Source organism: Somniosus microcephalus, chromosome 5, assembly GCF_052327205.1.
Source record: "Somniosus microcephalus isolate GS21.2 chromosome 5, FLI_Smic_1.0, whole genome shotgun sequence".
Classification (NCBI taxonomy): domain Eukaryota; kingdom Metazoa; phylum Chordata; class Chondrichthyes; order Squaliformes; family Somniosidae; genus Somniosus; species Somniosus microcephalus.
In genome coordinates, this window is record NC_140991.1 from 103269921 (window position 1) to 103285716 (window position 15796).

The window sequence follows — 15796 nt, forward strand, 5'->3', positions numbered from 1 at the left end:
TGCAGTAAAACCTGCACAGCAGGTTACAGCAGAGGCTTCAGGCCTCATTATCATATTTAAAATGCCAACTCGCCTCCTGGCAGCAGGTTGGCTGCACTCCCCCGTCCCGCCTGAGTAAAAGTTGAATGTGGATGGGTTGGGGTCAGGATTTTTTAAACTTTAACTACCCCCCACACTCCTAACCCACCCTCCCCCACCATGTGGCTTTTTCGTACCACAAAGTACCTGGCCTGCCCTTTCACTGTTGGCTTCAGAATGACTTCTGACTGTCAGAAAGTTAGCCTCAGATATACCATTTAAAATCTTTGACGATATACTGAAACAAAGCTTTCAGTCTGGATGAAGGATAGGGGGAAATAATTTATTGAATTACAGGAGAGAACATTTGTTGTGCACAGAACACTAGTGAGGAGCAGAAAGCACAAATGGAACTAGAAGAGCCACAGCCTGCTGACCAGAGAACTCACTTGACATCTGCTGAGCACAGGGATTTGGGCTTGCCAACAACGGTAATTTGGTAGCTGAGCATCAGCACTTCATGCAGTTGTTTGAGAGTGCGCCAAGCAGCTTGTACAGTTTGGGGGCTTCTATGGTGGAATACATAACTTTCATCTATGGAGTACTTCATGACTACCTAGACAGCTTCGAAATCATCAGCAGAGCTCTCCTTAGGTGAAGTCCTACCTCAAGCATAGCTTCCATCATAAATGCTTTGACTGGAGCTCTCGAGACCTTGAGCTCGAATCTACAGAAGTCTGTCTTATTCCTCATATTGGGAAAATCAGATAGCGCAGCCAGAGATCGGACCATCCCTGTCATGGAATTACTTTCTACATCTGATTGCAGGAGTGTGAGGTTTTATGGCAGTGACCTTTGGGACTTGTGCAGGTGACGTGCAGGATTCTTCACATAAAATCCATGTACAATTGCCTGGCCATGTACAGATGATGCAATGATAAGGGTGCCATACAATTCAGTGCCCTAATTTCAAACACATCTGTCTGGCATGCCTCCTCTGAACCTCCTCCTCCTCTTCCAAATCCTGTAAATACAGAGGGATACCCATATAGGCAGTTCACTATGAAGCATTGAACAGCTATTGTACAATAAATTACAATTTCAATGAAAATGTTGCAGCAGGTATCACCAGTAATGGAAACATGAAGTCCTTTCAGAGGCAACAAACACCATGAGTGAATGGACCTCACTTCCATTGCCAGGTTTATCTGGATGCTCAGCATCTGGCGTGCTCTTCAGACACTGTCAATCGATTATGGAGCATTGCCCTAAGTTGCATGATTTTGGGACATCAATTGAGCCTTGCATGCAGCACATGTGCCATCTTGTAACACTGCAAATGTTTCTGAGGAGCATTTCACGTAGCGTGCACATTAGGCATTGAGTTGGCCTCAGGCCTCAGTGACCAATAACATGGGACACTGACACCAAAGCTCTGCCTTGCCTGAGATGCTGACTATTCCATTACTTGGCCTTATAGTCTCAACTGGATAGTGAACCAGTGGAATAATTACTTTTATTTGTCAGATCAATGTATATTAATATAATGTTTTCAAAAAACTGAAAATTGAATACTGTGGTGTAAATAACACCACCAGATATTAAGGATTGTTACCAGAATGCAGTGTTGTTCTCTGTACAAATCAATATAAATGATCATGTATAATAGCTAAATACACAGAGTTTTCCAACCAATCTGAATGTGGACTTGCTCAAGTATTTCCATTTAGTGATAGTGCAATCCATCCATCACTGCTATTTTCATCCAAGAGCTCCACTTAATCTTTTACCACATCTGTTCACTTCTGTGATGCTGAATAAAACTAAATAACAAATAACTAGAAAAAATTATATTTTAAGGGGTCCTGAACATACCTTTAACACCATAATTAAAAGCAGAATAATGGATAGGTTAGGGATTTGTTGCAGGCTAAAGGTTATCCCAAGTTCATTTTGGGCCACTCTGCATGAGTGGAAAATCTGTAGAAGTCTCTAAAACAGTGAGAGATTCCGGACACATCGGTAATAGTTTCCCCAACTAACTAGTACTTAGTGGATCCTATGATATTATTCATGGCAAGTAGGATAATATGCTGTTTATAAAAGAAACATTGCACTATGTAATTCACAGTATATTTAGTTTCTGCTAAGGTGGAGATGATGCCTTTAAGATCACAAAGTCTGATTGTTATTAAATAAACACAGGGTCAGGGTAATTAGAATTTAATTTTTTGGTCAGTGAATTTTGCAGATAGGAAAGTGCTGGTAAATTTTAGGCTGCATGTCAGAAGCACCCAGCTTTAAGTGAATGGCGTTCTTTTTTAAGTGTGATTGGTCAGGTCAATCAGAAGGCATAGGCATAAGGTATTTTCCATTGCTCTACATATTACAAATAATTGACTTTCTTTCTCTTTTTTAATATTTCTTTTGAGGCAAAATACAGAAATAAAGTTTGCATATTGACAGGTATGATTGAGAAATTGCATATTGTAAGTATCAGATTTTATAAAATTGACAGAACTCCCACTGCTCACAATAAGTCAGATGACTTAGTAATGGCCCAGAAATTCGGGTCTCCACGGGTGAGTACGCACGGGGTACTCACCCGTAGGCCGAATGGAAGTGCCAGTTTCCTGCATGCACTGCACATGCGCGGGAAACCGGCACTTCCGTTCCCCTGAACAAAGGGGTTCAGAGTTCGAACGCGTGTGCAGGAGAGGCTGCGCGTGCGCTTTGAACTTACGTTTTTTTTGCAGGTTTTCCTGGGATCGTAAGCCTGCAGGATTTTGAAATGTAAAAAGCAGGCGTAAGGCCTGCTTTTTACAAGGTAAGTGGTCAATTAATTAAAATTAAAACATTTTTTCCACAGGTTTATTATTTTTAAATACTTTAAAGCAAGGTAAGTTTATTTTTAGCCCCATTAGAATATAAAATTATTTTTTCTAAAATTTAAATTATTGTTTAAAATAGTTATTTAATGTCATTTATAGTTTATTTAAAAAGTGTGATTTAAAAAAAAAATTATTTGAAGGTTTACTGCTATTTTGGGGCCGTAGTATTTATAAGTCTTGACAGGTCTTCCTGTCAAGACTTATGAATGGGCTTTTCCCTCCTCCGATTGGCTGCCCATGGCTCACGTGATCCCAGGGGACGCATCGCATTAACTGCACCCCTGGGACACGCATGCACAGCGCGCCGGCAGTTGGGCCAGGCCCCGGATCGGAATTCCACGGGGCCCTACAGCTCAACTGCCGGCGCAGTAGGTAAGTGCAGGTCAGGGGCTTGCACCAGCGGGAAGCCCCCGACCCAAATTTCTGGGCCAATATTTTCTAAAGACAGAAATGTTAAACCATGTAATGCATAAAGTATTATCCTGCTAAGGTGAAGCTCTACCCTCCTAATTTTTCCTGTGTTTGTTACCCTGGTGTTGGAAGATTCAAAAACTTCCCTCAGGCAGCCATTCATCCTGTGTGAGGCAGTGGTGTTGGCAGTTCATTTAATCATTGAGAGCCAAGCCTGAAACCTGTCCTCACTTCATGTCCTCCCACTCACAAGACAACTGGCAGAAGTAACTGAATAGGGATCAGGAACAAAACTCCTCCCTGATTTTTTTCCACTTCTTGCCTTTTCTAACTGGCGCCTTGAATGCGATCAGTTAATTCAGCACAGACAGGAATCCAAGCCTAACACTGTTTGTGCAAGAAAAGCTGTGAATTTATCTCCTAAGCCACCATGAGAGCTGGCTCCACTATCGTTGATACAATGTAAGACTTAGTGGATCATATTCTGGGTCTGGGTGCTTGCATAAAAAAGTGTAAACATCGGATTAGATTATGATGATACATTTTTAATTAAAGTCTTCCGTAGTGTTTCAATCTTTGAGAATAAACAATCAGTTCTGAAAACTGGACAGAATAAATCAATTTCACGTAGACAATTTTAACCCAATTATGACTTGTATTATTGCCTGGAGTGGAGAGATTAAACTGACTGATGTAAATTATTAATTGCTCTTAGCTATTTAAATGCGCCACTCAGTTTACCCCTAAATGTGTACAGGAAACTTTGTGATATCCGGCACCGATGGGACCGGCGTGTTGCCGATCTATCAAAACTGCCGGACATACAAAGTTAATGTTAAAGCATACGGAGGTTTTCATCTCCGTATCAGACAACAAACACTGTTGCTTAGCAACAGCTTCTAAAGAGTCGGCTGCAGCTGCAAGCATCTCTAGCTGAAGCTGTTGCTATAGGTACAGACCTTGCAGTGCCTGACTGGGGAAAAAAAAAAGAACGAGAACTAAAAAACCTTATAGAAAACGGCTCCTGATTTTTGCCGTTAGTTCGAGTATTCCGGACATACAACCTCCGGATAAACCAAAGTTTCCTGTAGTATGTTTTGTAACTGATCAAAGACGAACAATGTAGATAGTTTAGAAACATGCACAGGAGTTTTGTTTGATTATCTTTTTTATTCCGTTACCTATTTCTGCCAATGTTCTGCCTTCGACTCATCCTCTCCTGAAGGTTTGATTCCTTGCTCAAGTAAGATTCTATGGATTTTGATCATCCTCTTGATAGCTCACCAAATAAGTGAATCTTCATGTTGAGTCTTGATAGAGAGTGTCTACTTTCACCCGACCTATATTTACACACACACATTCCAGCAAAAATAATTAGATAGTGATCTGGAATTAGAATTCGGGTCAAGGTTTCTCTTCCTGACCAGTAAAACCCTCATGGATTTCTACAGAATTAAATTTTCTCCGTTGAAATCTAGTTATACTTGGGTTTGTGAGGCTTTTCATCTTGTTGTTAGAATGTTAGGACAGGATAACAAACAATCAATTTTAATTCTTGGTCTGTCAACGGTTCACATTCAACAGTTTTAGCATTTAAGCACTTCCCTGATGCTCTTCAATTTCCCTATTACATTTGGAAACCCATCAGGCAAAACCAAGGATTTGCAGTTAGATACACATCTTCTGGGGACAGAGGGCTTCTCGATGGTGACCTCTGATTAAAAATAACAGTCTCTTCTTCATCTGGCAAGATGTCCCAACCCAGAATTCTTACAATTTATCTCTTCATCATCTTTTAGTTGCAGAGAGAAAAATTAAACATTTACTTATATAATAACACAGATCGATGGTCATTCGTTAAAAGTATGTAAACTTATTTGCAGTTTCTGATATATCACCTGACGCTCATGTAGTGGACAATTTTCTCTTCCTACCACCCGGTTTTCCAGTGTGAATGGAGCAGTAGTGGGATGAAATCTGCAAATAAAAAAACTGGTGACTTACTGCCAGAACTTGGGCATGGTGATGTTTTAGCAGGCCTCGATTATGATTGCCAGCAGCCCGCCCAGAACAGGTAGGGGTCTAATTTACATTTTAAAGTAAGTGTCCCATAACATTTTTAGGACCCAAATGTGGTTTTTGTGTCAATCAGCACTGTCATCACTACTTTCTCAACCTGCCTACAAACCATGAGCAGTACAGATTGGGAGGTGGCCATTTGCAGTGCTACTTAAAGCTGCAGTTGAGTAAAGCTCATTATTTTTGAGACATTTATGCCTTAAAGGCTCCTTTAAGTTCAACTCTTTGCTGTTTGGTGTGCTCTTTACATTTCCCTGGCACTTCAAACCACTGTTCTGTTGACCCCTCCCCTTTAAGGTGCTGCTGTAGGCCTACTTCAGTCTCTGGCCCACCGTATTTCTTGCCTTCTCAAAGTGTGAGCTGTTTATAGACAGTGGGCAGCTTGCCTCCTGTATTTAAATGAAGCCCAGTCACAAAAATCAATTAAGCCTCCTGCTGACATCATCACCCGCACATTGTAAGCCAGAAACAAAAACTGATCCTGTAAACTATCCCATGGATAGTGAACTTCTCCTTTAGAAATAAAAGATAAACTCAAGGGTGGTGGCCACATAACAGATGAGCACTCTAGATAATTACTCTTCTTAATAATGTCAAAGAATGATTGTAAAGCATACACTTTGAATTCTTCATGATGTAAGACTCCAGCAGCAGTGAATTAATATCACCACAGAACACTTTGTGGCTGCCAATGGATTCCAGAAGTGTAAGATAATACATCCAATGAACACTAAAGAGATGTTGAAGCTAATCTTGCACCAGATATGAAGTTAGTTTCATCTTTATTTGGTATCAGCTTGGCTCAGCTGCTAGTACTCTTGGCTTTGAGTCAGAAGTTTGTGGCTTTAATCCCTACTTCAGGACTTGAGCACAGGGGCTTGGAAAATCCAGAGGCTCAATCACATCAGCAGCACCAATTCCTCCTTCAGCTCATCAATAGTGGCTTTGTACTGTGTTTCAGAGCTAAGCGTACTACCGGCAATGCTACTGAACATTTTACTTTAATAAGGATGTATAAACAGTCTCCTGTAAAAGCCCATATATACATATAGGTCCACTACAATTGCTAGCTATTTTGAAAGAAGACTATTATGGTCATTCACTCATGACAGCTTTTGAATTCCTCTCCAATAGCATGACTACCTGGTCCTTGCCCTTCAGCAAATGTAGAATTCTTAAATATCACCAGGAACAGCTGATTAAAATGGTTTGCCACAGAACGTAGGCAATAATGTTATGAATGGATACCCTACTTGTTATTCACAACAGGAGTCCAAACACTGACCCCAGTGTGACTCGAGCAACACCAACCCCCCCCCAATCTGACTTGGAACGCCCAACATTAGAAATGTGGAACATTAGCGGCACAGTGATCTTGTATTAAAGCACAGGCATGCTGTCTCTTGTGGCCCATGTGACAGGCACAGCTTGCTACTTTTAAATGTGTTTCTGTTTTTGGCACAAGGAGATACCTCAGATATGCAGCTGACTCATGACTTAAAGTGTCACATGTAGGCTTTACCCAACATTGATAGCTCTGGGATATTGATACCCGAGGCAGCAATGTGTATCTTCTGTAACAAAATAGAATAAGTAGATATTTAAATTATTAATTTGCTTTGAAAACTATATAACTATTATATGGACCAGGAGATGGAATGAATACAAAAATGTTAAGATAAGACAAGTGCATCAAGAACAGACCAAGGAATCTTCTTCATTCATGGAAGGTTTGAAGAAGTTGTTTGTTGACCACAGATTGAAAAAGTAGTTGTTTGCGCCGCCTCCTATAACCATTACAATGAGTATTCACTCCTCTCCTCACAACTTGTTTGATGATTATGAATAAAATTTGTGTAATTATAATGAAATGTTAAATAAAATAAAAATATGTATAAAATAAGAATTTACATTTAATGTGATTGCATACATTCATATCCAAGCTACACTTTCCATTTCTGTGTAGTCCCTCATCAAACTCCAATTCTGACTTCCACTACAATTCATAGTTCTAGTCATTTCTTATCTTCATGGCTACTGATGCTAACAAATCAGGTTGATGAAGAAAGGAAGGAAATCTTAAATACAGATTTATTTAAAATTCTATGAAAATCTTGTACACAGACTGTAATGAAATGAACACAAATATTTTTAAATAACAAGCAATGTAATGGATCTTAAAAGTCCCACAGCAAATTAAACATTGAAAACATTTAATAAACCGGCTGTTAAAAATTCTGCAACCAAAATAAGAAACCAGTGAATTGAATGCCTAGAAGCAGCTAAATTAAGTAATATCATCAACATAACACATTAAACAGCAGTGAGTACCATCAATACTATCATAAATCTTACATTCATGATTATACAAAGCAGCAGCCAAGTTGTGATTTGAAATTTTGCAAGAAAGGTTGCTAAATAAATTACTAATGTATGTTTTTAATTTCATTTACCAAACATAGTAACGGTTAGCCAGCAAGTTTGTTTTTAAAAATAATTTAAACTTTGTCCGCATTGTCAGAATCAAGGTCATGTTCAAAAATCCAGCAAATGCAAAGTGAACACCCTTTTCCTTCTTTATTCTGGCCAGTTTTCCCACACCAGTCATTCCTGTGGCCTTTCTGGGAGAGACTCCCAATTAGTACTGAATTTTGGGTAGATATGTGTTGTGGACTCATGCTCATGTGAGACTCCTAGAATCGTTAAGCAAGCACAAAGATGCAGCTCGCCGTCGGTGCCTTACCAATTTCATCCCAAGCCAAGGCCCACAGGTATGTTAATGGGGAGGAGGCCATTGGAAAGAGGGAAGGGCAGGTCAACAGCGGCCTGCAGTTGTTTTGTGGAACCAGGAGGAGCATTCCTGCTCCTTCCGACTCCACAAAAAACAAAAATGTTCAAACATTTTGGGGCTTTTTTTGAGCAGCCTCCAACGGTCCCTTTAAGGATTACGGGTTAGGCTGTTGAAAACCCGAAAATACCAGTCAGAGCTTGCGCATTGCAAGCTCCGGCTAATGTAAATGAAATTACAAATCCGGTTCGGAATCTAGGCAGGAGTTTCATTTCAATATTGAAATGAGCTGTGCTCATTTCAAGTGCCTGCTAGGGCCACCTATAAAAAGACCTTGACCAATTGAGCAGTGGCCCAAATGCACTGCTAAATTGATTATCAGAGTGTCCGTTTTAGGCCCATAAAATGGACGCCACATTGTTAAATTTAGACTCCTACCATCGTTTCAGTTCAGGTTGTATTCAAACCTAGGTGCTGGAAGTGAGAGGATAGTTATATTCACTGCACCACGTCTCTCCAACACCCACGATCACCCCCTTCAAACCACACTGTTACTAACCCCTGCCCATCCCCCCCACCCCCACAATCTCTACCCCGAGCAGAATGAAACTTATCTACTCCTTGGCTGCGGCTTCTTCTCCAAAAAAAACACGCACGCCATGGAGTTAATGGTGTTCCCCAACCAGAACTCCTCCCCCCACCCTGTTGTGTATGTACCTTTAAGAGAGAACTGTTTTTATACTGTAGTACCGGCAGTGACCACACCTGTATATAAAGCCGTAGCAGGCTTCTGTACTTTCAGTTCCAGCATACACTCTGTTCGGTAAACACCTGTTATTACCGTTCTCCTGCAGTCCATGTGTTATTGATACGCGGACACTACAGTGGCGACGAGCAGGTTCGAATTCACCTGCAGTACTGCATCACCTCACGGGGATCCATCCCTGAAAAGAAGTTTCTTGGAGGTCAAAGCCAGAGCAATGGGCGTCGACCGTGGGCAACCGCCCAGTGATCCATCGGAGTTCAGTGAATCGCAGGGGAAGCTGTGGAGAGCTGGGCTTAGCTCCCCAGTCAAGGTGTTCCAGCAAATCGTGCTGGTAGCAGGTAGTGCGCTGACCCTTCCGGACTGCGGCGGGCTAGAGCTCGATCGAGCGGCTCTGCAAGGGGGCCGTGCAGCGTCGTCGGGAAGGAAAAGAGAGAGAGAGGGTGGAGCGCACAGGGCGCGGTCGGTGCTCAAGAGCCGGGCAGCGTTAAAGAAAATAAAAAGAGGGGAAGGAAAAGAGATGCGCAGTGGACAGCGTCGAAGAAGAATAAAACTAAGAAAATTAATTAACAAAAGAGAGACGCGCAGAAGCCGCGGGGCGCCGCCATTACTATTTAGAACACTAGGAGCAGCATTGGCAGCAGGGGGAAGAAGGAAAAGCACGGGAGGCGCCATTTTAATCCATTGGGGAAGAAGGAAAAGTGCGGGAGGCGCCATTTTAAACCACCCAAGATGCCGAAGAGTGGCAGTATCACTGCTTTCGACAACGAAAGAGAAGACTGGACCACGTATGTGGAAAGAATTGAAGTGTACTGCAAGGCAAATGAGGTGGCCGATGAAAAGAAGGCGTCGGTATTATTAAATTTGATGGGCGCGAGAACGTACGGCCTATTGCGGAATTTAATTACCCCAGCTAAACCAATGGAGAAAAGCTTTGAAGAGATTGTCAATATCTTACAGGAACATCTAAACCCTACACCGCTGCTGATAGCAGGAAGATTCAAGTTCCATAAAAGAAACCAGCACAAAGATGAGAGTAATGCTGACTATCTTACGGAACTATGCAAGCTATCGAAGCACTGCCAGTTCGGAGCAGGATTGGCAGATACCTTAAGGGATAAGTTTGTCTGCGGGCTCCAGAGTGAAGGAACCCAGAAACGACTACTTTCGGAAAAGGACCTTACGCTAGAAAAGGCTTTCAGTGTGGCAGTATCCTACGAAGCAGCAGCACGGGGAGCTGCGGAAATACAACAGAAACCGCAAGAATATAGCACCAACGAAATGGCATATGGAGCAGAAAAGTGCTATCGCTGCGGCAGAACAACCCATGACCAGAAGGATTGCTGGTTTAAGGACAAAGTGTGCAGGCAATGTGGAAAAGTGGGACACATAGCACGAGTCTGCAGGTCGGGAAAGAAAACCAACGCTAAAAGAACTACTAAGGAAAAGTACAAGAAAGTAAAAAAAATGACAGACTGTAGTTCAGAAGATCAGGAGAGTGATAATGACTCCGGGAGCAGGAGACTAAGTTGTCTAAAGTTACACAACGTGATCGCAAAGGAGGATCACCAAACCATTTGGGTCACCCTCATGATAGCAGGGTCCCAAGTAAAGATGGAATTGGACACAGGATCAGCCCTAACAGTCATGAATCGACGAGACTACGAACGGCTATTCTCACACATACCCTTGAAGGACACGTTCATTGTATTGAAGACATATACGGGGCAAAAAGTCTACCCCAGAGGAAAAATAAGGGTGCCCGTTAAATACAACGGCAAGGAAACACAGAAACTGTACCTATATATACTACAAGATGGAGGACCACCATTATTGGGATGTGAATGGATCCGAAAAATACAATTGGATTGGCATTCCATTCAGGCACTAACTGTGGCTGACAAAAAGGATGACGACGTCACACCTGGACGACTGTCAAAAATTCTAACGGACGCGAAAGAGGTGTTCCAGCAAGGACTTGGGACTCTAAAAGGCATAACGGCAATGATAAAAATTGAAGATAACGCAAACCCAAAATTTTTTAAGCCCAGACCGGTACCCTATGCGATCCGCGCAGCCGTCGAAGCAGAGCTGGAGAGTCTGGAGCGTTCGGGTGCGCTGTCCAAGGTGGACTGGAGCGAGTGGGCCACACTCATCGTTCCTGTAATGAAGAAATCATTGAACAGCATGCCTGGGGAGCCGAGGAAGGTTTGCATCTGTGGGGACTTCAAGGTAACTGTGAACCCAGTCCTGCACACAGTACAATATCCACTTCCGCGGATAGAAGGTATTTTCGCCTCACTATCTGGAGGGAAACGCTTTATGAAAATTGATCTGGCCCAAGCGTATCTACAAATGGAGGTAGAAGAAGCATCTAGAAAATACCTCACGATAAACACTCACAAAGGTCTTTACCAGTACAACCGACTGGTATTCGGGGTAGCATCAGCTCCGGCTATTTGGCAGAGGGCGATGGAATAAGTCCTGCAAGGGATCCCGGGGACCCAGTGTTATTTGGATGACATCCTGGTTACGGGCGAAAATGACAGTGAACACCTTGCCAACCTGGAGCAGGTGCTCACTAGATTACAAGAATATGGGCTACGAGCCAACCGCCCCAAATGCGAGTTTTTCAGGAAAAAAATCTCGTATTGTGGCCACGTGATTGATGAAGAGGGGTTGCATAAGTCCCCAGACAAGATTGAGGCAGTAGTCAAGGCTCCGGCACCGGAAAATGTGTCGCAACTGAGGTCGTTCCTCGGGTTGGTGAACTACTACCATAAGTTCTTGCCAAATTTATCTACAATTCTGCACCCACTGAACGCCCTGCTGCAAACTGGAGTAGCATGGAAATGGGGTGATGAGTGTAAGCGTGCCTTTCAGAAATGTAAATGCCCAATCACTTCAAAAGAAGTATTGGCCCACTACAATCCAACACTACCGATTCGGTTGGCATGTGATGCGTCTCCCTACGGCATTGGAGCGGTGCTGTCACACAAATTCCTTGACGGTTCAGAGAGGCCAATAGCCTTTGCGTCGTGCTCGTTAACCTCAGCCGAGCGTAACTATGCCCAGATTGACAGGGAGGCCCTCAGCCTGGTGTGGGGGGTGAAGAAGTCCAATCACTATCTGCACGGGCAGAAATTCACCCTACTGACTGATCACCAGCCTCTTGTCTCCATTTTTATCCCAAAGAAGGGCGTTCCGGTGATGACGGCGCAACGGCTGCAAAGATGGTCCCTTTTTCTAGGGGCCCATCAATACGACATAGAGTACAAGGGTACGAAACAGCATGGAAACGCTGATGGGCTGTCGCGCCTGCCATTGCCTATGGTGGAGGAAGCACCTGCAGTGGACCCTGTTGAGATATTCCATTCAACCATAGTCGAATGTCTACCTGTTACAAACTCAAGTATAGAGAAGGAAACCCGAAATGACCTGACACTCTCTCGGGTCTATGATTTGACGGTGAAGGGATGGCCAGCACATGGCGACTCACTGTTGCCAGCATTCTCGCCAAGGAGAGAACAGCTGTCAGTGTGCCGGGGGACCTTGATGTGTGGATCCCAAGTGGTAATTCCACCCAAGTTGAGAGATAGAGTGCTCAATGAGCTTCATGAGGGTCATCTGGGAGGGGTAAAAATGAAGAGCCTAGCCAGGGCATTTGTGTGGTGGCCGGGAATCGATAAAGAAATCGAGGAAATGACCAAGAGATGCACAGGATGCAAGAAAGTCCAAAACGCTCCACCACAGGCCCCGCTACACCCATGGGAGTGGCCCTCATCTCCATGGCAACGGGTACACATTGATTTTGCTGGTCCATTTATGGACTCAATGTTTTTAATCGCCATGGATGCACATTCGAAATGGCCAGAGGTCATCAAAATGTCCTCCACCACCACGGAGAAAACTATTGCAGTCCTACGGACCATCTTCGCCAGGAATGGCTTGCCAGAACAGATCTGCTCCGACAATGGCCCACAGTTTGTGTCCGAGGATTTCCGGAGGTTTTTGAGGAATAATGGGGTAAAGCATTACACATCTGCCCCATATTATCCAGCCACAAATGGATTGGCTGAGAGGTTTGTTCAGACCTTTAAAAAAGCAATAAAGGCGATGTATAACGACAACATACCACTACAACACAAGGTGGATAATTTCTTGTTTGCTTACCGGAATGCGACACATGCAGTCACCAACCAAGCTCCAGCCATAATGTTCTTTAACCGAAGGTTAAGATGTCGCCTGGATTTGCTCAAACCAAACATAAGATGAGATGCTGAGGATGCTGGGCAGCACGGTGGCATAGTGGTTAGCACTGTTGCCTCACAGCGCCAGGGACCCGGGTTCAAATCTGGCCTCGGGTGACTGTCTATGTGGAGTTTGCACATTCTCCCCGTGTTTGCGTGGGTTTCCTCCGGGTGCTCCGGTTTCCTCCCACAGTCCAAAGATGTGCGGGTTAGGTTGATTGGCTATGATAAAATTGACCCTTAGTGTTAGGGGGATTAAATACGTGGGGTTACGGGGATAGGGTGGGATATGTGTTGGTGTAGGGGTTACGGGGATCGGGTGGGATATGTGTCAGTGCAGGCTCGATGGGCCGAAATGGCCTCTATCTGCACTGTGAGGTTTCTGTGATTCTGTGATAAGCAATTCCAGCACATCAATGAGAAGCCAACCAGGAGCTTTAAGATAGGGCAACCAGTCTTGGCCCGCGACTACCGAACAGAAAAATGGCAGCCAGGAAAGATATGCACACAGCAGGGACCACTAATGTACACAGTGGACGTTGGAGAGAGCACCGTGCTGACCAGGTTCTAGAGTCACAGGAACAAGTCAAACCCATACCACGAGCAGGTGCACCTGGTAATCAACCCGAAGTACAGATTGCGTCCACCTCAGAATCAGTGGTATTGGAAGCTGACGAACCAACCAATGACAATGAGCCAGAATCGACTCTGCCGCAAGAACAGGATACTCGAGAAAGGCGCTATCCAGACAGGATCAGGAAGCCTCCTCAAAGACTGAATTTATAAATGATTACTTCAGCTGATGTATATAGTACAGAGAAAATTGTAATTGTAATTAGTTATTATTTAATTGTTAAATGAATGTTATGTACTGTTTATCTAAAAGGGGAGGAATGTACTGTTTATCTAAAAGGGGAGGAATTGTTGTGTATGTACCTTTTAAGAGAGAACTGTTTTTATACTGTAGTACCGGCAGTGACCACACCTGTATATAAAGCCGTAGCAGGCTTCTGTACTTTCAGTTTCCAGCATACCCTCTGTTCAGTAAACACCTGTTATTACCGTTCTCCTGCAGTCCGTGTGTTATTGATACACGGACACTACACACCCCACTTGGAAATCCCACCCCAGTAAAGATCGGGACCATTGTCTCCTCGTATTTGATAAGGATGGATAATAATCATCTTCCCAGCTCCTGCCGATGTTACTATATAACGAACCAAAGGAGATCCACAAGATCAATCCAGGTCATCTCCAATTATTATTGATTCCACTCAGTACTGACTGGATACCCTGGTTAAAGTTGAAAACTCATCTTTTGGAGAGTTGCACAGCCATTATCACACCACTATTGGCATAACATGTTGGTACTCTGCAGTGCTTCGAGGCTCCCCGCTAGATGTTCTTTAATGTTTATTGTTTTGTACTGTTATGTGCAATCATGGTGTGCAACTAATCACTTTCAGAAGCTTTTTTGCTGAAATTCTGTTTGATTTCTTTTTTACAATGCTGAGGAAACAGACGCTTTTCCACTTTTGTTCCTCAGTGACTGGGTCAAGCACTCCCAGGTCAGGTATAGCTCTTTGTGCTCTGCCCCGACAGGATGCTTTAACCCAAACTACAGAAAAGTGCCCCTATTTCTTCAGTGCGAATTTTTCCGTTTCCCATACCAGTCACGTGTATGACCCCTGAATTGAACTGTTTATTCCCAGTCATGAGGAACTTTGTGCTGTGGGCTTGGAGCACTGGGAACTGAGTTGATACTGCCCAAGGTTCATTTCACCCTTTGTAGAGAGAGGAAAAGTTGGTTGCCTCAGTATGGGCTAGATTTAAATCCCAGTCCCAAAGGTGAACAGAGAATGTGCTTCTTTTTACTCACTATTAAACCATTTATTTATTGTATAGTACAATATCTTATCACTAAAGTAGCTGAAAAGCATAAAAGCATCCTAGATACTTTGTAAGGGACAGCATAAAACTAAAAGAAAAAGCGTACAAAAATGCAAAAAATAGCACACATCCTGGCGAATGGAAAAGATGCAAAGAACAGCAAAGGGTCACAAAACAGATAGTAAGAGCTACAAAAAGGGAGTACGAAAAGAAACTTGCAAGGGATATCAAAATCAACACAAATAATTTTTACAATTATATTAGAAAAGGTGGGTAGTCAGGAGCAATATTGGCCCCTTAAAAATTGAAAGCAGTGATATTGTCAATGATAATAAGGAAATAGCAGACATGTTGAATAATTACTTTACGTCAGTATGTATAGTAGAGGAAATCCCAAGGAAACTAATATTGAATCAGGGACAGGGACTCAATAAAATTAACGTAAGTAAAATAACAGTAATGAAGAAAATAATGGCACTAAAGAGTGCTAAATCCCCAGGACCAGATTGTTTCCATCCCAGGGTTTTAAAGGAAGTAGGTGAGCACATTGCAGATGCCCTAACTATAATCTTCCAAAGTTCTCTAGATTCAGGAACCATTCCTTTAGATTGGAAAATTGCGCATGTCACTCCACTATTTAAGAATGGCGAGAGAGGGAAACCAGGGAATTATAGACCAGTTAGCCTAACATCTGTTGTCGGAAAAT

The 15796-nt window shown here is 43.0% G+C and overlaps 1 long non-coding RNA gene across 1 annotated transcript in view; it reads right to left on the bottom strand.

Moving 5' to 3' along the window:
• Positions 1-3026: 3026 nt before the first annotated feature.
• The window catches only part of LOC147117244 (uncharacterized), a 112542-nt gene continuing 99772 nt past the window's right edge, over positions 3027-15796 (bottom strand). Inside the window, exons 4-5 of the long non-coding RNA XR_015078403.1 lie at positions 5219-5297; positions 3027-4660 (exon numbers count right to left, since the gene is read on the bottom strand). This is a non-coding gene — a long non-coding RNA (uncharacterized LOC147117244). The remainder of the gene's footprint in view (positions 4661-5218; positions 5298-15796) is intronic.